At 45.2% G+C, this 21,250-nt stretch overlaps 2 long non-coding RNA genes across 6 annotated transcripts; both read left to right on the forward strand.

Annotated features, from left to right (window-relative positions):
- Positions 5,594–13,246, forward strand: LOC109708190. 5 transcript variants are annotated; one of them, XR_002215683.1, is made up of 7 exons: positions 5,594–6,034; positions 6,153–6,240; positions 6,355–6,442; positions 6,515–6,646; positions 6,737–6,821; positions 7,675–7,778; positions 7,954–7,972. It is a non-coding gene; the product is annotated as an uncharacterized LOC109708190 (long non-coding RNA). The 5 variants fall into 5 exon arrangements; XR_002215687.1 differs by lacking the exons at positions 7,675–7,778; positions 7,954–7,972 and adding an exon at positions 13,214–13,246; XR_002215685.1 differs by lacking the exon at positions 7,954–7,972 and having other exon boundaries at positions 6,129–6,240; positions 7,675–7,890.
- LOC109709126 lies at positions 19,843–21,046 on the forward strand. The gene is made up of 3 exons (XR_002215886.1): positions 19,843–19,901; positions 20,005–20,096; positions 21,007–21,046. It is a non-coding gene; the product is annotated as an uncharacterized LOC109709126 (long non-coding RNA).

Consider the following 21,250-nt stretch of genomic DNA (forward strand, 5'->3'; position numbering starts at 1 on the left):
TTTTTCTACGGCATTTCATCCTCTCTCTCAGCTTCATTTTATATATATATATATATATATATATATATATATATATATATATATATATATATTTCTTTTACTTTTAATCTAATTTTTCGCTTGAAAATTGAGGGGGAAGTGCACCAAGGCAATTGTGTGGAGTGTGCGTGCAATGTGACCGTGAGATAGAAAATTTTTTTTTTTTTTTCTTTTTTTGAGAGATAGGTAGCACACTATCCGTTTCGTTTATTTCATTTTAAAATAAACTTAGCTGCAAATGTGAATCAACTAGAATTCGAGCTTGGGATTTCGGGTACCAACCACCAAGTCCTTTGCCACTTGTGCTAGAGACGGTCGGTGAGAAAATTGAGTTATATATATGGTCGTGGGCTTGTGATACAGAACATAAATTTTTAGACGTATATGTAGAGATGTAATTAAGGCTAAAACTTATCCATATTTATATTTTCAAAATTGAATTCTATCGAGCTAGTATTCATGTTGGATAGATATATTTAAAAACTATCGGCACTAAATACCAATTAATTGAGGTTATTTATCATTTTGTATATCTCTTTTCAAATGTTCATTATTTTAATTTTATTTTTCTGATATATTATATATACTACTAGTATAGGACCCACGCTTTGCGACAGGTAGAAAATATTTCGGTAAATTAATATATATAATTTTTAAAATTTAAAAAAAAAAAAATTATAATGAAAAATANGGATTACCAATTCATATATATTTTGGTGACTAAAGTGAAAAGCATACAAAATTTAGGGATCAAAATTGGCATGAAAAAAAAAATTAAATAGGCGATGGCATGATAATTTCGATAATTCTAAAATATTTTTTAACGGTTGCTATTTTATCGCGATAAAATTAAAAGGTTTGAAAGTTTAATTGAAAAAAAAAAAATTAGGAATCAAAATAAAAAATGGTGAAAAGTTTGGACAGCACTATATACAATTAATCCTAAAAAAATTCTAAAAAAGCTTGTGGGCCCCACACCCCCAAAAAAAAGAGAGGTCTTCTTTGGGTTCCCAATTAGATGAAATTTTAATTTTGTATGATTTATACGATAAAATTTTACACTTGATATAGATAAATATCAAAAAGAAAGATGTAAATATTTTAGTAGATAAAAATTTAATTTTGTTATATTGACTATTAAAAATAAGAATTGATCCATGCAATAAAATTTTACAATTGATGTGAGCAAAAAATAAAAAAATATTGAGAGAGAAAAAATAAAAAAAAATAAGAGAGAGAGAGAGAGTGAGAGAGAGAGAAAAAATAAAAAAAGAAAGTAACCTAAAAAATCCAAAAAAAACTTGTGGGCCCCACAACCCGAAAAAAAAAAAAGGCCTTCTTTGGGTTTCCAATTAGATGAAATTTTAATTTTGTTATCTTGACAATTTAAAAATATGGTTGATCTATACGATAAAATTTTACATTTGATATAGACAAATATCAAAAAGAAAAGATATTGATATTTAGTAGATGAAAACTTAATTTTATTATATTGACTATTAAAAAATAGAATTGTTATATGCGGTAAAATTTATTAATTGTTGTAGGCAAAAAATAAAAAAAGAGAGTGAGAGAGAAAAAATAAAAAAAAGGTAAGAGAGAGAGAGAGTGAGAGAGAGGAAAAAAAAGAAAAAAAATAAGAGAGAGAGAGAGAGAGAGAGAAAGGGGCCCCCACCGAAGCTCCCCACCCCCACTAAATACGGGGAGGCTTCGATTTAACCCTGCTTTCATTATATTTACTAGTTTAGGGCCCGCACTTCGTGGCGAATTAACATCCGCAGCCTAAAATCTCAGTTTGATTTTCGAATCAAAATTTAAATTTTGATTTCATAGTTGAATTTTAAATTATCATTCAAATTTAAAATTCAAAATTGATGATTTTCAAATGAATATCTTTCAGACTTAAATTTTAAATATTATTTTTAACTTTTAAATGTCAAATATCAAATTTAAAAATTTTAGTTTTCAAATATTAGATTTTATATTTTATATTTTATATTTTAAATCTTAAAATTTAAAATTTGAATATAAAATGTAAAATTTAAAATTTAGAAACTGCAATTTAAAATTTAAAATTGTAAAATTTTTAAATTTAGTTTTAGTAATTAACTATAATGTCCCTAGTGTTTTGCGGCCTGGGTGATATCAGCATCTAAGGCTTGTCGGCACATCTGGAGAGTGTCCAGATGTGTCACTGTTGGGATCAAAAAATTTTAAAATTTAACTTCAAATTGAAAATATAGAAGGTAAAAAAATGAATGGGGAATGATTATGCTTATCTTAGGTGACCAACCATGAAAGAGGAAAGAAAATAAAATTATGTGGTTACCTTATTTTTAAATTTTTTTGAATTATTTTTCAAAGTGAATAGGTCCTAATATCACTATAAAATAGACCATGAGGTTCAAAAAAAAAAATTCTCTTGGAGGGGGAGATTAAAAAAAAAAGAAGAAATAAATAAAAAGAAAAAAAAAACAAAACAAAAAAAAAGAGGAGAGAGAGAGAGAGAGAGCCTCAAGAGGAGGGGTGCCGCACCTCCCTCTCTCTGGATCGAACAAAGAGAGAAGGCGTGGGCCCCTCCCTCTCACAGTAAAAAAAAAAAAAAGAAAAAGAAAAAAGAAAAAAAAAGTGAGAAAAAAGAAAGAAAAAAGAAAGCAAAAATATATATAGAGAGAGAGCAACGGCGACAACGACGGCGACGGCGGCGGCGGCGGTGGCGCTATGACGACTTTGACAATGACAACAATTATGCACGAGGAGGCCTCATGGCCTCTTTCTTCTTCTTCTCCGACGACGGCGGATTGGTGTATACGTGCAAACGTATAGTAGCGATTTATTTGTCAGTTTGATTAACACGACCGTCTTCGTGATAGGTTGACCCGATCAAATCCGGCATTGGATCGTTACTATGTCGTGCGTGTGTATTCACTAAATGTCCGTCTCCTCAACATCGACGAAAGTCCTACATGAACGTGCGAATGACGCGACGACGAACCTCCAACCGATTTGATTGTGCGGCCGTCTTCGTCATAAGCTTGACACGCTCAAATCTCTATAAAAAATAAAATAAAATAAAATAATAAAATAAATATTTGGATCGCCGTCTTCATAATAGGCTAGATCCAATTTGACATAAACCGGGTCGCCGTCTTCGTGATTGGCTTGACCCGAGTCCGGTTTATTGACCCGGATCGCCGTCTTCGTGATGACCCGAGTCTGGTTAATTAAACCGGGTCGCCGTCTTCGTGATAGGCTTGACCCGAGTTTGGTTCAATTAAACCGGGTCACCGTCTTCATGATAGGTTTGACCCGAGTTCGATTAATTAAACCAGGTCGCTGTTTTAGTAATAGGCTTGACCCGAGTTCGGTTCATTAAACCGGGTCGCCGTCTTCGTGGGTCCGATCCGATCCTAATCACAAAGGGTTCTACTTGAACCGAAGCAGATCAGACCGGAACCAGACCATAAAGGATTCAGCTCAAACCGAAGTGGGTCCAATCTAAACCGAACTACATGAAGATCGAGCTAAACCGAACCAAGCTATAAGTCAGTTCGACTTAAATTAGAAACTGGTTCAGCTCAAACTCAAACCCAAAAGGTTTTCAGTTGAGCCGGAATATAAGAGCTCAATTTTAACCAAACTCAAACATATCTTGAACCAAACCATGTGGGTTCAATCCAAACCACACTGAAATATAAGAAGGTTAAAGTTGAGCCAAAATATAAGGGCTCAACCCAACCCAAAATTAAAGGGGACTTGAACTACGTCACAAAAGTTCGACTTAAACCAAGTCTTGATGGGTTCCGAACCAAAGCATAACGGTTCAACCCAAACCAAATCCAAAGCGACCAAACAAACCTAAGGTCGCCCAGCTCAAATCAAACACGAAGGTTTCAAGTCAATTCAACTTAAACCCAGTCGTGATGATTCAAATTAAGTAAAACAACTCCATCCGAACCGAAGCAAATCAACGGTTCAAACTGAGCTAAATACAACTTAACCGGCTAAGTCAACTTAATCGACTCATAAGCCGGAAACAAATGACCATCAAGTCGTTAAACTGAACAAATAACCATCAAGTCGTTAAACTGAACAATCGAATCAAACTCAATTTGACCACCAAGTCGTTAAACTGGATCAAATTCAATTTGACCACCAAGTCGTTAAACTGTGTAATCAAATCAAACTCAATTCGACCTCCAAGTTGTTAAACTGGATAATCAAATCTGATCCCAATCGATCACCAAGTCACTAAACTGAGTATTCTAGTCTTATAAATTCATGTACAGTGGGGGTATACCCCTGCTTAATCCATGTACACGGCAAATCATATTAATAAAATTTTATTTGCTTGTTTTGTCTCTTTTATCATCAGCATTTATATTTGGTCTCTTAATCGAGGGTTCCATAATACTAAAAGTGTGGGGTAATTAACAGTAGATTCTTGAGTCTGTTGGAAGCTATGAACCTATAATCCTGATTTCAAAATAAAATTTAAATAAATTTAATCTGTACCATGAATGACCACTCGTGTTAGAAATACCTACGGCGGGGTCGGTTCGTTCGCGGCAGACAGTCGAAACAAGTTGGACTGGTTGTGGCGCGAAATGGACGCAAAACGGACTTAACGCGACGCGAGAGTGGAGTTCTGTCACTGAAATCCGCAAAGTACAGGATTTCAGTATTGAGTACCGATACCGGAGAGGAGTACCGGTACCCCAGTGAAGTACAGAATTGGATGCTCTCGGGTTGGTGCGTATTTGATGCTGAGTACCGGTACCGAGCCCGAGTACCGATGCTGCATCGGGTGAGTACCGGTGCCCAGTGCAGGAGGCTATGGGCTGAATGCCCGAGTACCGGTATTCAAGCGGAGTACCGGCACTCCAGCTGGATTTTTGAGTAGGTAAAGGGTAGTTTGGTCTTTTGATGCGTCGATAACTTGAACCTTATCCTCAGCCCTTATATAGGTGCAGAAAGCTCTGAGACGAGGACTTTCGCTCTACTCCCTCTCTTTCTCCAATTTTGGACGTCGCTCGTGGTGGAGGTCGCAGCTCGAGCTCGGGTGGTTTTCGCCGTTGCGCCGAAGGGCCGTTCGAGCACGTGGCTGTCGCGGTTGCGCCGTTGGAAGCCGGGCTAGCGCATGGATTCTCTCCTTTCGACTTCTCGCCGTGGTTGGACGAGCTTATCGAGGTGGGTTGAAGTTTACCAAAATCGTCGGATCTCCTCCTAAGCCGAGTTTTTGTCAGCATGTGTATTTTATGTGTAGTATCATGTTAGTAGCTCAATTTATCGATTTGCATAGTTTTTATGAAATCTAAGTTGGAGCTTTAAATTTTAGATTCGTTTTATATGTTGGACTTGGAATTTACTTAGGAGAAAATTATTGAACCCTACAGTGTCATTTCTAAAATGTTACCAGATTTAACTCTAGGAGCTGTGATTTTTTTGTATCGCCGTTGTCAGGATGTGGTGGATATCCAGATTAGTGTAGGATGAGTTTGCGCTCGTGCTGGAATATCGAACTCATTTTACAGTTGTAGAGACCAGAAATTTTAGCTGAGGCTTGTCGACAGCTCTGGAGAGTGTCGGGACAAGTCCGGGTCGCGTTGGCGCGAAGTGGACGCCAAACGGGCCTTGTGGGAACTTGAGAGCAGCGTGTATCTTGAAGATCTGCGAAATAGCAGATTTTCAGTGAGCTGTACCGGTACAAATCTGGGTTTGTACCGGTACAAAGTGGAAGCAGGGTGCAAGTTGACTTTTGGCCATCTTGTCACATCACCCCCCTTTAACCCTTACCTTGGAGCAGAGAGGAGAGAGAGAGGGGAGCTTCTTCATGCTGCTGCTGCTGTGCTTCTTCTTCCTCTCCTTCTACTTCCCTTAGCAACCTAGAGTGTTGGAGGAGCTCAAGAGAAGCTCGAGCTTCGTCGACGACGCGCCGCGGAGCGGATCGAGCGAGTTTTCGACGAGGTGCTGCTCGCAGGGAGGGTTTGTCGAGGTGAGTGGCTCCTTGAGATCGCTTTTATGGCTTTAAACTTCTACGATTTTCGAACTGCACTGCTGCTGCTGCTGATTCCAGCGTCGACCCGCAGAGTTTTGACTCGTATTCCGCGCAGGAGCATCGGAACGTGACGCGACTTGATTCGTTGGAACCGAGACTTCGAGACGAATCCATAGGATCCTTACTCGCCCGATTTGGAGAAGGTTTGCTCTGTCGAAATCCCTTTTTACTGAGTTGCTGTTTGCCGAGCAGACTCTGAAGTGCTGATTGCTGATTCCAGCATCGACCCGCCGTGTTTTACCTAGTTCTCTGTGTAGGAGTGTCGAAACGCGACGAAATTTGGCGTGCTAGATTCGCGACTTCGAGACGAAGATTCTGAGCCCAAGATCGCGATTTTTGGAGCAGGTTTGCCCTGTCGAACCCTAGTTTTACTAGGCTGCTGTTTGCCGAGCAGATTTCAGAGATGCTGTTTCGCAGGTTCCAGCGTCGACGTTTCGTATTCTGGCCCGTTCTCTGCGTAGGAGCGTCGGAATTCAGCGAAACCTGGGCCATTGGATTCGTGACTTCGAGACGAAGCTTCAGAACCCTTGTTTGCTGAATTTGGATAAGGTTAGCTTGGTCGGATTTAATGTTTTCTTCGCTGCTGTTTTCTGGGCAGATTTCGTGATTTTGAGTGTAATTGGGTTTACTTCTTCGCAGCAGGAGAACCGGGGACTTCGACGGACCAGCGAGGGATCAATTTGGATCCGGGCCACTTTCTTCGCTGCCAGGAGTTGCTTGAGAGGTGGGTTCATCGGTTTTTGCCTCTAAGTACATATTAGTCGACTTGTATGCTTTGTTCGTTGAACACTAAATGAGGTAGCTCAAATTCATGGATTAGTATATTAAAAACCTGAATTGGGAGCATGCTTAGTGAGTGATGATAATTGATACTTGTTGGACTTGGATTTGACTTAGGAGAAAACCCCGAATTGATCGTCATTTACATACACTGCCGGATTTAGCTCTAGGAGCCGTGTTGCATTGTATCGTCGTGGGCTTTGTGCGATGGATACCCAGGATAGTGTAGCTTGTGTTTGTGCTCGTGCTGGGACGCCGAGCTTATACTAGCTGAGTGTAGACTGTTACGGGGTGTCGGGCGCCGTCGGGGCAGGCGGTGGGCCCCAAAGTCGGTTTTGGTTACTTGGGTTTGGCTGGTTAGGGCCTGATTGAGCTCGACAGAGCTACGCTGCATACTCGGCTGGGTAGCTCCCCCGAGTGCCACTCCGGAGTTAGGCTTTGTGCTTTCGCGTCGGTGTCGGGTAGTGCAGGTTGGACTTGCTCTCCACTGAGGTTTAGAGTGGGGGTAGCTGTGCAGTCACAACCGGGCACGGGACGGGTGCGTTCACAGTCCCAGGGACGGGTGCGTTCACAGTCCCCTTCGGATTGGGTCTGGTTGACTTGAGTCTATAGGTGTTAGTTCTGGGCATGATAGCATAGCGACTTGTAGCTGTAGAGAGTTTCCAGCTTCATTTTCTTCTATCTTGCTTACCCTGTAGACTTAGTGGGTGGACCGATGTTGTTTAGGGCGGCACCCACTGAGGACTACTTGCTTTTATAGTAGTTCTCACGCCCTCTTTCTTCCACCGATGTTGCAGGGCCTTCTGTTTCGGCTGCTGCTCCTTCTGAGGCGGACCGCGGGAAAGGCGTGGCGAGTTAGAGCCTACCCTTCGAGTACAGTGCTAGAGGACTCCCGCTGCAGGTAGTGACAGTTTTTGTTCGGGCGCTTTTGTACATACAGTTGAACTCGCTGGAGCGAGTAGTGTTCTTTTGTATCCGTGGCTGATGTAGGTATATAAAGTTTGTTATTTCTACCTGCTTGTTTATAGTTTACTTCAGCTCTATACTACTGCTTGTAGTATTGTATGTTTATACAGGTTCAGCTACGCTTCGTATATCGGAGAAATTCTCTTGTATACGGCGGATTTGTCGGCGTGCCCGGGGGACTGTGCAGCCCGGGGCGTGACAACAGTAGAGTGTAGACTGTTTCATACTGTCGGGTGCCGTCGCGGTTGACGGTGGATCCAGATTTCTATATCTTGCATTAGATTGTGCCAAGGGCATGTGAATTTTGTAGTTAGATCAGTTTGACCTTGTTACTTTGACTATAGTTTGTGAGAGCCTGATTGAGCTTGACAGAGACACGCTTGCATGCTCGGTTGGGTTGCGCCCACGAGTGCTGCTCCGGAGTCTTGTTACGTTGCTTTGCGTTGATGTCGTAGTAGTTCGGTTTGGACATTACTCTCTGCCGCCCGCCCACGAGGTGGTGTGCGGTGTAGTTGGACAGGCGGGACGGGTGTATCACAGTCCCTAGTGAGATTGGGTGAGTGAGATGCATATTTATATTTACAGATAGTTTGCATTGGTTAGCAATAGTAGAGTGGCATGTAACTGTAGATTTCTTAGCAGCTTTCCTTACTATCCTTTGTGCATATTTCAGTAGATTTAGTCGGTGAGCCGTTGAGGTCGGTGGCGATACCCACTGAGGACTACTTGTTTTATAGTAGTTTTCACACCAAGTTGTTTACACCTTTTTGTAGAGTCTTCGTCTGCGGCTGCTGCTGTTGCTAACTTGGACCGTGGGAAGGGAGTCGCGAGTTAGATCCCTACTAGTCTTGTAGTTGTGTTACAGGAGGACCATCCAGAGGTAGTTTTTGGGGCTTTCTGTGTACATAATGTTATGTTGTTTTTGTACTCGCTGGAGTGAGTTGGGTTGTAGACTTTTATATGTACTGGACCCCTTTATGTTAATTATATATTTCCTTCAGTTTAGCAGCTCTATACTTCTGGTTGTGGCTATGATGTGATTACAGGTATAACTATCTCTTCGTATACACGGAGAACTCCTACGTATACGGCAGGTCTGTTCGCGTGCCCGAGAAAACGTATGAATCTAGGGCATGACATTAAGATAAAATATAAAATTTAAATTTTAAGTTTTAAATTTTAAATTTCAAATTTTAATATTTTAAATATTAAATTATAAATTGAATTTAAATATTTTAAATACTAAATTTTGAATATTTTAAAATTTAGTTTTAGTAATTAAGATAAAATATAAAATTTTTAAATTTTAAATTTTAACTTTTAAATTTCAATTTCATTGTATTTTAAAACATTAAATTATAAATGAATTAAAAAAATTCAATATTTAATTTCAAATATTGAAATTTCAATTTCAAATGTTAAAATTTAAATTTTAAACTTCAACAAATTTATATTTTAAATTTAAATTTATATTTTTAAATATTTAATTTTAACAATTTAGATTTGAAATGAACAATTTTTAAACTTAAATTTCAAAATTTTACATTTTAAATTTTTAAGTTCAAGTGAAAAAATTGCTATACCGAGAGAGAAGTGAGAGTGAGAGAGAGAGTGAGGGGGGGGGGGGGTGCGCCGCTCGAGCCGCTTACCCATGCCGCGCCAGCTCGCGCGCCCGCTGGTGGGGAAAGGAGAGAGAAAGAAAGAGAGAGGGGGGGCGCCCGCTCTAGCCTCCCACCTACGCCGCGCCCACCCTGCGCGCCCGCACCCGCCTCGCGCGCTCGTGAGTCTGCCTGTAGGGAGAGAGGGAGAGGGAGAGAGAGGGAAAAGAGAGGGGGGGAGAGGGAAGAGGAGAAAGGGGGAGAGAGAGAGTCTCGTCGCGACCATCGCCGCTCACGCCCGCTCAAGCAGCTGGCCTGTACCGCGCCCGCCCACTCTGCCATGTGCGCGCGGCCCGCTTGCGCCCCTCGCGCTCCCGTGCCCGCCCGTGCTGCCACTGCACATGACCCGCGGCCGGCGCCCGCTTGCGCCCATGCCCGCCCATTTTGCCACATGCGCGCGACCCGCGCTCCTCGTGCGCTCACGCTCGCCCGGAGGAGGCTTTGGTGGAACTCCACTGAAGGGATCGAAGGGGCGCGAGAGGCAGAGACGGAGGCGCTGAGAAGCCAACACGTCGGTCACAGTAGAGCTCATGATTTAATATATCTATAGATTATAGATATCTATATCTATATAAGATCCAGGGGCAGTGGGAGTTTTTTTATTTTCCTTCTCTCTCTTCACATGTAGAGAAGAGGATTTAGAGTTTTTTTTAATCCAATTTATTTTTTATTACAAAAAATTTAAATGTATAATTATTTATATCTAACTTTTAAATAGTTTAGATTGAATGTATTAAATATAAATTTTAATTTTATAATATTATTCATTTAGATATAAATTGTACAATAAAAAATAAAAAAATTGATGGAGTTTAAGTTAATTTTTTATTTTACTAAATTTAGTTACGAAAATCGCATAAAATACACTAATTAAATCTATAAAGCTAAGCGACGCATTCAAATTTTGAAGTCAAAGTATTATTGATTGACTCAAATCTAATATACAGAAAAGCTGGATAATAAAAATAAAATTTTGCAAACTTGGATAGCTAATTTAAAATGGTTCATAATTCAAAAAAAATTATAAATTTTTACTTTGATTTAAATGTCAAACTTCAATGCAATATTTATAATCTCATGAGCGATTAATTTTACATTTAAAATCTTTTGAAATATCTAAAATATGATTAATTGAGTTTTAATTTTAACAATTAGGCTTTCTAAAATTCATGTAATTTCCTTATATAAAATTACTAATTAAAAAAAGGACCAATTGCTTATATACCTCTGAAAAATTTTCGACTTTTTGATTTACCCCACTTAGAAGGCTAATATTGAAAGTATCTTTTTTACGTTCCAACCTATTTCAAATATACCTCTAGAGTTAAATTCTATAAATGAACTGTTAGCAATAGCTGTTATCTGTATGAAATTACTATTTTACCCTTTCAAATATATACTTCCACTATCACCGACTTTTCTTATTTGCCCTTAAATTAGGGTTACAAAAAAAATTTTAATTTTAGTCTTTTCAAATATACCTGTAGTGTTCCTGAGCTTTGGATAGGATTGGCTTCAGTATTATAGACTGGTCGACATCTCTGGAGAGTGTCGGACTGAGTCGGAGTCAATTCTGCACGAATTGGATACAGAATTGGACTCGGCGCACTCAAATAAGCAAAACTGAAGTTTTGCCAGATTCGGGCGCCCAGAACATTGTTAGGGTCGCCCAGAAACGAGTGTTGAATTTAACTGAAACTGGAAGCCAATTCGGATCCCATGTTCCGGGCGCCCAGAAGTAGGTCCGGAAATTTCACCTCGTGAATATCGCTTGCTTCGACGCGTGGCAGGGCGGTAGGTGAGTTCCGCCGGTGCCGTTTACGAGCGCAGCACACTGTGGGCGGAGAGTCCGAAGGGCCCGGTTTGTGCTGTCGGGATGTTCTGGTCGCCCAGAACATGGTTTTGGGCGCCCGGAAATGCCCGTTTCTGCAGGGACAGCAGATTGCAAGCTTTGTTCTTGAGGTTCATTTGATCCTATTTTTCACCCTATAAATAGCTGAGCAGTGTCCCTGGTGAGCTCTTTTCCTCCTTTCTTCACAGAGAAACCCCTTTTGGCATCTCAAACCTCGGATTTGCTTCAAATTGCATCAAATTTCCATTGATCCAGCTTGATGGTGTGCTGATTGTGCAGTTCTTCAGCGTCGACCTCCAGTGTTTTGGCTCGTGCGTGACGTAGGAAGGTCGGATTTCGACGAAACTTGGTTTGCTGGATTCTAGACTTCTAGAGGAATCCACGAAGCCATGATTCGCAGAATTTGGTGAAGGTTAACTCAGTCGAACTCAGGTTTTCCTCTGCTGCTGTTGCTGTGGACAGAATTGTAAGTTTTTGAGTTCTTTTTGGGGTGAACTTTGGAAGCAGGGGCTTTGTGGAGTTGAGTCACGTTCCCCATCACCCAGTACTGGAATTGGGACCCTCTTCACCTGATTTGGAGTTCATTAGGTGAGTTTTGACATTAGAATTGGGATATTTTAGCTTAAGTGCTGTTTTGCTGAACTTCATCGTCGACTGTTAGTATTTCAGCTCGTACTCGACGTAGGAGCAACGGATTTCGACGAGACTTGATTCGTTGGTTTCGGGACTGCGAGAGGAATCCACGAAGTCCTTACTTGTGGATTTTGGTGAAGGTTAGCTTGGTCGAAACCCTTCTCTTCTCTGCTGCTGTGTATTTGGACTGAATTGTGGATTTTGATGTTGATAGCTTGGAGATAGCTTGATTTTGAGACTCGGACATTTTCAGTCGATCCAGCAGGTTGTGCCGCAGCCGAGGGAGTTCCGTGCTGCCAGGAATTGCACTAGAGGTGGGTGTATCATCGGTTTCGCTCCTAAGTGCATGTTTAGTCGACGTGTATAGTTCGATTTTTGTATATCATGCTTTAATTCATCGATTAGCATCTTGAATGTAATATGAATGTAGAAGCATGCTGAAATGAATATTTAAATTATACATGTTGGACTTGAAATTTGACTTAGGAGAAAACCTGCGTTTTGACCCGTCATATGCTTAAACTACCAGATTTAGCTCTAGGAGCCGTGATTCGATTGTATCGTTGCAGTATCAGTGCGATGGATATCTGGGGTAGTTTAGAAGGCATTTACGCTCGTGCTGGGGTGCCGAGCTTATTTTTCAGCAGAGTTTAGGCTGTTTCGGGTCGTTGGGTGCCGTTCGGGTTAGCGGTGGACCCAGATTCTTGTTTTGGTCACAGATTGTGCCGAGGGCACGTGGGTTTGGTTTGTAGACCTGTTTTGACCCTGTTCACTTGACTTTGGCTAGTTGGAGCCTGTTTGAGCTCGACAGAGATACGCTGCATACTCGGTTGGGTAGCGCCCACGAGTGCCACTCCGGAGTCAGGCTTTGTGCTTTCGCGTTGGTGTCGCTCATGCCAGTTGGACTTGCTCTCCACGGACCAGTTAGTGTGGATAGAGCCCGATAGTCGCAACGGGGCAGGGACGGGTGTATTCACAGTCCCGGGGACGGGTATGCTTACAGTCCCGATTGGATTGGGTCAGATTGGACATTTCCTACAGTTGGTTAGTGTAGAGCATGATAGTGTAGTGATCGATAGCGGTAGAGTTTATTTCCTGCTTTTCTGACTACTCTTGCTCCCTTCTGTAGACTTAGTGGGTGGACCGATGTTGTTTTGGGCGGTACCCACTGAGGACTACTTGTTTTTACAGTAGTTCTCACGCCCAGTTGTTACCCCTGTTTTGCAGAGCCACAGGTTTCGGCTGCTGCGCCTTCCGCGGATCAAGATCGAGGCAAGGGCGTCGCGAGTTAGAGCCCTACCCGACGTGCTGAGCTAGAGGTGCCCCTACTGCAGGTAGATGTTTTGTTTCGAGTTTATGTACATAGTGGACCTAACTCGCCAGTGCGAGTAGCTTTGTATTTTGGATTTGGACTATTTATATAAAACTCAGTTGGTTTAGTTTCTGCTTTCTCTAGCAGCTCCCTACTACTGTTCGTAGTAGTGTTTGATTTACAGGTACAGCTATCGCTTCGTATACAGGGGAAATTTCTTTGTATACGGCGGATCTGTCGGCGTGCCCGGGGAAAGTGTAATCCGGGGCGTGACAGATTAAGTTGGTATCAGAGCTTTGCTGTAGGTCGTGGGGACCTAGAAAACCTAAGTTTGGCAAACCTTAGGGAAGCAAGACGTGAGAGGCGTAATTTTATTGCGAAAGTCAATGATTATTTGTTTTAACTCCTCTTGGAGTAGAGTGAGTGACTGAAGGAGTTTCTATTTTGGCCTGAGAAATTATGTTGGCTGCAGACGACATAATTTTGAGGAGAAACAGGGGCCGCCTTCTAGACTTTCGTTTGATTGGGTCGAGAGTGTTTTGTTTTATCTGACCCCGATTTGTTCCTTTCAGCTATGTATCGTCGCCGAGGCGACCGTCGTTGCGGGAGCGCGCCCAGTTGGCGCGGGATCATGCTGGGCCTTCTGAGAGATCTGAGCAGATGGAGCAGAGTACTCGGCAGGAGCAGGGTGACAGACTGGAGGCAAGTGCACCCCTGTTGTGGAGCCGAGTGTGCGACCTGAGACTAGCGTACCCCCTGATCTGAGTCCACAGTTGGCTGCCCTGACTGAGGTGACGAGACAGCAGGGGGAGCTATTGCAGAGGTTGTGTGAGAGGATAGCTCAGCCACCGAGTTCTGTACCGAGGGCACCAGAGTCGCCAGTTCCACCCCCGACTACTCCAGTGACAGCACCAGCTGCAGCAGTTCCTCCATCGGCAGCAGTTCCAGTAGCGCCAGTTGCGCCTGCTAGGGGGCCAGTACCGTTGACTGAGGCCGAGCAGGAGCGGTGGACGGAGAGGTTAGCTCGTTTTCGCCGATTTGATCCACCGATCTTCGATGGCAGAGGCACTGAGGCCTGGATTGTTGAGGGATGGGTCAGTGCGATGGAGAAGTTATTCGAGGATCTGTTCGTTCCAGAGGGGGAGCAGGTACCCCTGGGAGTACACTGTCTAGCAGGTGATGCTCATGACTGGTGGCGGAGGACGAGGCGAGACCAGGGGCTAGTGGCGGCGCAGCTGAGTTGGGACGAGTTCTGTGGAATGCTGTTTGGGATGTTCTTTCCCAACAGTGTGAAGCAGAAGCTCGAGGAGGATTTGAGGAGGCTTCAGCAGGGAGATCGCCCAGTGCAGGAGTACGTTCGGGAGTTTACTCGACTCCTGAACTGTGTACCATTTGCGGCCAGAGACGAGGCGCACAGAGTATACATGTTCGAGCAGGGGCTGAGACCGGACATCTTCAGGTTAGTGCGGGCGCAGAGGTCGAGGACCCTGGATGCGTCCATAGAGCAGGCCCTATGGGTGGAGAGAGGTGAGGTGTCGCTGCAGGAGAGGACTCAGGCCGTGGGGCAGGGTCAGGACAGGAAGCGCCCCTTTCCAGATGACGGAGGGCAGTCGAGCAGCAGACGTCCGCCGAGACCTCCACGATCACGTTCTCAGGGTCGTGGGTCTTCGGGGCGTCAGCGTTCCAGGGGATCCCGTCAGCAGGGGCAGACTCAGAGGACGCCACAGTGTGTGATCTGCGGGGGACCACACTGGCCTCGGCAGTGCGAGCAGAGAGAGGGCAGGTGCTACGGATGTGGTCAGCCGGGACACATGAGGGCAGCTTGTCCCCGAGCAGCATCTCCAGCACCGTCATCAGCTTCGGCACCACCAGCACCACAGCAGTCTTACGGAGCAGCACCGAGCTACCGCCAGGAGGACAGATCGTCTGTGCCGCGGTCGAGTGAGCGGCGACAGCAGGCTCCGAGTGGCAGGGTCTATGCAGCTCAGGTGGAGGACTCTTCAGCAGCCGACCGAGTGGTGGCAGGTATCACTTTGATTTCTGGCATTAGAGTTCGCACTCTTTTTGATACCGGTGCATCGCATTCCTTTGTTAGCCGAGCATTTGCATTGTTGCATGGTCTAGAGTTAGGAGCGTTGTCTCAGGCACGAGAGGTGCAGATCCCCGACCATGTCTTGCAGGTTACAGAGTGTTGTTGGTCCTGTCCGGTGCAGTTAGACTCTTGGATCATGCCCGCAGACCTGTTGGTGTTAGGGCAGCTGCAGGACTTCGACGTAGTGCTCGGTATGGATTGGCTGGCGCGGTACTATGCTACGATCGACTGTGGAGCGAGGACGGTGACGTTCCGCGAGCCAGGCCAGGAGGAGTTTACTTTCAGAGGCTGCAGGAGCACGCTGTTTGCCACCTGGATATCTTCGGCGAGGGCTCGACAGATGCTGAGCAGTGGGTGTATCGCTTTCCTAGCGACAGTTGTGGAGGTACCTACGGCGGCGCCGAGACTCGAGGACATCCCAGTAGTCCGCGAGTTTTCGGATGTGTTTCCCCCTGAGTTGACGACATTGCCGCCGGAGAGGGAGATTGAGTTTGTGATTGATGTAGTTCCTGGAACTGCACCAATCTCAAAGGTACCTTACAGGATGGCACCGGCAGAGCTGAGAGAGCTAAAGGCGCAACTTCAGGATCTGATGGATAGAGGGTTTGTGAGACCCAGTGTGTCGCCTTGGGGAGCGCCGGTGTTATTTGTAAAGAAGAAGGATGGTTCGCTCAGGTTATGTGTGGATTACCGGGAGCTGAATAAAGTGACCATCAAGAACAAGTATCCTCTGCCGCGCATTGATGATCTATTCGATCAGCTGCAAGGATCTTGTGTCTTTTCGAAGATTGATCTCCAGTCAGGTTACCACCAGCTGAGGGTGAGGGCCGAGGATGTTCCCAAGACGGCTTTTCGGACTCGGTACGGGCATTATGAGTTCACGGTGATGCCTTTTGGATTGACGAATGCCCCTGCCGCATTCATGGATTTGATGAACAGAGTGTTCAAGCCGTTCTTGGATAGGTTTGTGGTAGTCTTCATCGACGATATCCTGATTTACTCCCGGAGTGATGCTGAGCATGAGGAGCACTTGAGGATTGTGCTACAGCTTCTGCGCGAGAAGAAGTTGTATGCCAAGTTAAAGAAGTGCGAGTTCTGGCTACGGGAGGTTGCTTTCTTGGGCCACGTGATTTCAGCTGAGGGCGTAGCAGTGGACCCGAAGAAGATTGAGGCGATTCGAGATTGGCCTAGACCGACGACGGTTACTGAGGTACGGAGCTTCCTGGGACTGGCAGGATATTACCGTCGGTTTGTGGAAGGCTTTGCGAAGCTTTCCACACCCCTCACGCGCTTGACGCGGAAGGGGATTCGTTTTGTCTGGAGCGACGACTGTCAGAGGAGCTTTGACGAGTTGAGATTGAGGTTGATGTCGGCTCCTATCCTTGCCCTTCCTGTTATGGGCGAAGGATTTGTGATCTACAGTGATGCATCGCACAGTGGACTTGGTTGCGTGCTGATGCAGCATGGTAGGGTGATTGCTTATGCTTCACGGCAGTTAAAGGATTATGAGAAGAATTACCCTACGCATGACTTGGAGCTTGCCGCGGTGGTTTTTGCTTTGAAGCTCTGGCGGCATTACTTGTACGGCGAGCACTGCGAGATTTTTACTGATCATAAAAGTCTCAAGTATCTGTTCACCCAAAAGGAGTTGAATTTGAGACAGCGCCGGTGGTTGGAGTTGCTGAAGGATTATGACATCAGTATCCAGTATCATCCCGGCAAGGCGAATGTGGTGGCAGATGCGTTGAGCAGGAAGGCAGTGCAGAGCTTGAGTATGTTGATCACTCGGCAGAGACCGTTACTCGAGGAGCTGAGACGGCTGGGACTCGAGGTAGTGTCCCCTGGATTTACTGCGAGATTGATGTCTATGATCTTGCAGCCCACTCTGTTAGATAGGATTCGAGAGAAACAGAGTGGGGATCCACACTTGTCGAGGATTCGAGAGCAGCTTGAGAGGGGACAGGCCGAGGGCTTTGTTGTGGACAGTTCGGGAGTACTGCGGTACAGGGACCGACTGTGTGTACCTATGGATTCAGAGATCCGAGAGGACATCTTGAGAGAGGCTCACTGTTCACCTTATACGGTTCACCCCGGTGGAACCAAAATGTATAAGGATTTAAAGGCTCAGTTTTGGTGGAATGGAATGAAGAGGGACATTGGTAGATTTGTGGCTCAGTGTCTGACTTGTCAACAGGTAAAGGCCGAGCATCAGGTACCTGCTGGCAAGCTTCAGAGTCTACCAGTGCCCGAGTGGAAATGGGAGCAGATCACGATGGACTTTGTCGTCGGATTGCCGAGAGCACAGGGTGGTTTTGATGCGATTTGGGTGATAGTGGACAGACTGACCAAGTCTGCTCACTTCTTACCAGTGCAGACCACTTGGTCCAGAGAGAGACTCGCTCAGTTGTACTTGGATGAGATAGTGAGGTTGCATGGCGTGCCCACTTCGATAGTATCCGACCGGGACCCGAGGTTCGTATCGCACTTCTGGAGGAGTCTTCAGACGGCCTTGGGCACTCAGTTGCAGTTCAGCACAGCATTTCACCCACAGACAGATGGTCAGTCAGAGCGGACCATTCAGACTCTAGAGGACATGCTGAGGGCATGTGTCTTGGACTTTGGAGGAGGGTGGTATCGGCATTTGAGACTGGTTGAGTTTGCGTACAACAACAGCTATCAAGCGAGCATCCAGATGGCTCCGTTTGAGGCGTTGTATGGACGCAGATGTCGATCCCCTTTGTTTTGGAGTGATGTGGGTGAGAGGAGGACGCTTGGGCCTGAGATTCTGATTGAGGCTGAGGAAAAGGTAAAAGAGGCGCGACGGCACATATTAGCAGCCCAGAGTCGACAGAGGAGCTATGCTGATACCCGGAGACGAGACTTGGAGTTCCAGGTGGGAGATCATGTTTTTCTTAAAGTCTCGCCGTCCAGAGGGATTCGCCGATTTGGTGTACGTGGAAAGCTCAGTCCACGTTTTGTAGGCCCTTTCGAGGTATTGGAGCGAGTCGGGCCAGTTGCTTACAGGATTGCTCTACCACCACGGCTAGCCGGCATTCATGATGTGTTCCACGTCTCGGCTTTGAGGAAATATGTGTTCGACCCCTCCCACGTGATCGACTTCACTCCGCTTGAGATTGGCGAGGACCTGAGCTACGAGGAGCGACCGGTGCGGATTCTGGCTCGTGAGTCGAGGGAATTGCGCAACCGGGTCATACCCTTTGTAAAGGTGCAGTGGAGTAATCACGAGGAGCGGGAGGCGACTTGGGAGCCGGAGGCGATGATGAAGGAGTCCTACCCCTACCTGTTTGAGGCCCTGGATTGAGGTATGTGTACAGTTTCGCGGACGAAACTTTTTGTAGTGGGGGAGGATGTAGTGTTCCTGAGCTTTGGATAGGATTGGCTTCAGTATTATAGACTGGTCGACATCTCTGGAGAGTGTCGGACTGAGTCGGAGTCAATTCTGCACGAATTGGATGCAGAATTGGACTCGGCGCACTCAAATAAGCAAAACTGGAGTTTTGCCAGATTCGGGCGCCCAGAACATTGTTAGGGTCGCCCAGAAACGAGTGTTGATTTTAACTGAAACTGGAAGCCAATTCGGATCCCATGTTCCGGGCGCCCAGAAGTGGGTCCAGAAATTTCACCTCGTGAATATCGCTTGCTTCGACGCGTGGCAGGGCGGTAGGTGAGTTCCGCCGGTGCCGTTTACGGGCGCAGCACACCGCGGGCGGAGAGTCCGAGGGGCCCATTTTGTGCAGGCCGGATGTTCTGGTCGCCCAGAACATGGTTCCGGGCGCCCAGAAACGCCCGTTTCTGCAGGGGCACTGGATTGCGGCTATTTTTCCTGGGGCTTATCTGATCTATCCAGCAGCCTATAAATAGCTGAGAAGCGCCCCCTTTGAGCTCTTTTACCTGTTCTTCACAGAGGACTTAGATTTTACTCCCAAATCCCTCAAATCTTTCCAATTTGCATCAAGATCCACCTCTCCAAGAATTGCAAGGTGCTGATTTTGCAGTTCTTCAGCGACGACCTCCAGTGTTTTGGCTCGTGCGTGACGTAGGAAGGTCGGATTTCAACGAAACTTGGTTTGCTGGATTCTTGACTTCCAGAGGAATCCACGAAGCCCTAATTTGCAGAATTTGGTGAAGGTTAGCTCAGTCGAACTCAGGTTTTCCTCTGCTGTTGTTGCTTTGGACAGAATTTGCCAATTTTTGATGTTTTCTTGGGGTGAACTTGGGAAGCAGGGGCTTTGTGGAGTTGAGTTATTTTCCCTATCACCCAGTACTGGAATTGGGACCCTCTCCACCTGATTTGGAGTTCGTTTGGTGAGTTTTGACATTGGAATTGAGATATTTAAGCTTAAATGCTGTTTTGCTGAAATTCATCGTCGACTGTTAGTATTTCAGCTCGTACTCGACGTAGGAGCATCGGATTTCGTCGAGACTTGATTCGTTGGTTTCGGGACTGCGAGAAGAATCCACGAAGTCCTTACTTGTGGATTTTGGTGAAGGTTAGCTTGGTCGAAACCCTTCTCTTCTCTGCTGCTGTGTACTTGGACTGAATTGTGGATTTTGATGATTTTTATTGGATTTTTGGGTGCATTGTAAATCCAGATCTTAAGGGGCTTTGTTGCTGGTTTGAAGAGGTTTCCAGCAGTGTTGCTTGAGGATCCGAGACCCTATTGCTGCCAGGAATTGCATTAGAGGTGGGTGTTTCATCGGTTTCGCTCCTAAGTGCATGTTAGTCAACGTGTATAGTTCGAGTGTTGTAAATCATGCTTTAATTCATCGATTAGCATTTTGAATGTAATATGAATGTAGAAGCATGCTGAAATGAATATTTAAATTATACATGTTGGACTTGAAATTTGACTTAGGAGAAAACCTGCGTTTTGACCCGTCATATGCTTAAACTACCAGATTTAGCTCTAGGAGCCGTGTTCGATTGTATCGTTGCCGAGTCAGTGCAATGGATACCTTGGGTAGTTTAGAATGTATTTACACTCGTGCTGGTTCGCCGAGTGAATTTTTGCAGGGTCGTTCAGGCCGTTTCGGACTGTTGGGTGCCGTCAGAGTTGACGGTGGACCGTATCGCCTTTTTGGCGTCAGATTGTGCCGAGGGCACGTTACCTGTTGGTTGTTAGACCAGTTTAAGTCGATTACTTGACTTTGGCTAGTTGGAGCCTGATTGAGCTCGACAGAGATACGCTGCATACTCGGTTGGGTAGCGCCCACGAGTGCCACTCCGGAGTCAGGCTTGTGCTTTTGCGTTGGTGTCGCTCATGCCAGTTGGACTTGCTCTCCACGGACCAGTTAGTGTGGATAGAGCCCGATAGTCGCAACGGGGCAGGGACGGGTGTGTTCACAGTCCCAGGGACGGGTATGTCTACAGTCCCGATTGGATTGGGTCAGATTTGACATTTCCTACAGTTGGTTAGTGTAGAGCATGATAGTATAGTGATTTGTAGCGGTTGAGTTTGTTTCCTGCTTTTCCTACTATTCTTGCTCCCTCCTGTAGACTTAGTGGGTGGACCGATGTTGTTTTGGGCGGTACCCACTGAGGACTACTTGTTTTTATAGTAGTTCTCACGCCCAGTTGTTACCCCCGTTTTGCAGAGCCACAGGTTTCGGCTGCTGCGCCTTCCGCGGATCAGGATCGAGGTAAGGGCGTCGCGAGTTAGAGCCCTACCCGACGTGCTGAGCTAGAGGTGCCCCTACTGCAGGTAGATGTTTTGTTTCGAGTTTATGTACATAGTGGACTTAACTCGCCAGTGCGAGTAGCTTTGTATTTTGGATTTGGACTATGTATATGAAACTCAGTTTGTTTAGCTTCTGTTTTCTCTAGCAGCTCTCTACTACT

The sequence above is a fragment of the Ananas comosus genome, linkage group 1 (genome assembly GCF_001540865.1).
Source record: "Ananas comosus cultivar F153 linkage group 1, ASM154086v1, whole genome shotgun sequence".
Taxonomy (NCBI): domain Eukaryota; kingdom Viridiplantae; phylum Streptophyta; class Magnoliopsida; order Poales; family Bromeliaceae; genus Ananas; species Ananas comosus.